We start from the raw sequence: 2,010 nt of genomic DNA, 5'->3' as shown, positions 1-2,010 counted from the left end.
GAGGAGGAGGAGGAGGTGGAGGAGGCGGACTTCTTACTTAACCAACTCGGCGGGTTTTTTCTTTCTGGTGTTTTTTTTTTATTTTTTTTTTATTCGTTCCACGAACTCAGTGTGTGTGCCGCTGTCTCTCTCCCCCCCCCCCCGTTTTTTGTATTGCCATCTCTGTCTGCCATAGTATTTCTCATATTTTTAATTTCTGCACTTTGTCCCTATTTATCCTGGCGTTGGCAGTTTTTAATTTCTCTGCTTTTCCGGTGCAAAGTTAATGAATAATTGTGCGCACTTTTGCGGCAAAAAACGGCAACGGCGACAACTCTGGCGCTCGGCATGAGTACATGAGTGCAAGAGAGATGGACAGAGGCTAGAGAAAGAGAGAGAGAGAGAGAGAGAGAAATGGAGAGGGAGAAAGGCTATATAGTGGAGATAGAGTGGCGCGCTGAATGGCGCAAAGTGTGATTGCATCCGGCGCCTTAATGAGTTCTTGATTTAATTCTTTTTCAGCTGCCTTTCGTTTGGTTTCCTTTTTTCCTCCTTCTCCACTCTCTGTCTCTCTCTCTCTCTCCTATTTTTCTCCACTATTTTTCCTAGTATTTCCCAGTCCAGCTTTAACCCCTCGAAACCCCCCCTCGTCCGTGAAATGACGTTGATTTCTTGCCATTTTCAAACAGCAGCGTCCAGTGCCGATGTCGCCTTTCAGTGTCATTGTGAGTGGAAATTGGTTGACACGGGAAAATGTGGCGGGGAATTTTCCAAGAAAAAAGAGGGAAACTGTTTAGAGGGGAGAAGAGAAAAAGCTCAGCTTTAACGGAAACGGAAACGCTCTCTAATAGAAGTAAAAAACTAAATAAATACAAAGTTCTAGCCAATACTAAAATATCTAGAACTTGGGTTACTTTTTCATGAATCTAAATTCAATTGCAATTTCCTTTTCAAATATATTAAAAACTTTGAAATCCAACCTCACCTGACTTACCTCTCAGCATTTAATACAAAAAGTGCAACTACTTCGACACTAATTTGTCTTCAATGAAGTACTAAATGAGCCGCTCAAGTGGCCAGGGGGATTTTCCTCTGACTTTTCCCACTTGACTTGGACTCTGTACTCGTCCTCGGAAAAGTGCGTGACCAAAAAGGCAGGCCAGCTTCAACAGGACAACAAAGGTTCGGCAGGACAATGGACAATGGCAGGCGACAAAACCAAATCCGAAAGCAACTCCAAAAAAAAAAAGAGAAAAACTCCTTGAAAACTCCTCCTGGGAACGCAACGGAATCAAACTGAAGTGCCACAAAAAAAAAAGGACAACGGAATAGAACAGGGGAATGCCGTGGGAATGGAACTCCAAATATGAAAATAGGAAAATGGGGAAAGGCAAAGGAAAAGGAGTCGACTCCTTTTTGGTACAAAGTCGGGACAAAGCCAATGCGTAATCAAAGTGCTCGAAGTGGCGGTCTTTTACTCGAATTCCTTTTCCAAATACACTGAAAAAAATAAAGAAAATATCAATGTTTAAAGCTATATATAAGCTGGATTTTTTACCAATTTTTAGCTTGAGTTTTCCTTTAAATTGTGAGCTTTAAACAAAAGAAAAACAATCAAATTTCGAATTAACTTGGGATTGAGCTGGAAAAACATCCTCCAAGTGTCCACCAGACGACGCCACAACGTCGTCTTCTTAGGTGGATCAGCCTCAGCATCGGCTATAGCCAGGACTATATATATATTCGAATATATATATATAGATATATAAGATATAGATCGGGGGAGTGGGTGAGCTAGGAGGCCCTGCATGGGTCCATTCTGGCGTTCGTCTGCCTGTCAGACACAATGAGCATCATTGTGTTTTAAGTGCGTTTGTTGTCCTGCCTTGGAGTCCTTTTCCCGGGCTTCGAATCCAACTTCTCCTCTCTCTTGGTCTGTAGTTGTGTCCTTCCCGATCCTTGCTTCCTTGTCGGTTGTTTATTTATTCTTTTTCCTGGCCACCACCATCAACCCAACAAACCCAAACATTT

The sequence above is a fragment of the Drosophila serrata genome, unplaced genomic scaffold (assembly GCF_035046125.1).
Source record: "Drosophila serrata isolate PLE 108 unplaced genomic scaffold, ASM3504612v1 contig_292, whole genome shotgun sequence".
Classification (NCBI taxonomy): domain Eukaryota; kingdom Metazoa; phylum Arthropoda; class Insecta; order Diptera; family Drosophilidae; genus Drosophila; species Drosophila serrata.
Note: the sequence above shows the minus strand (reverse complement) of the source record.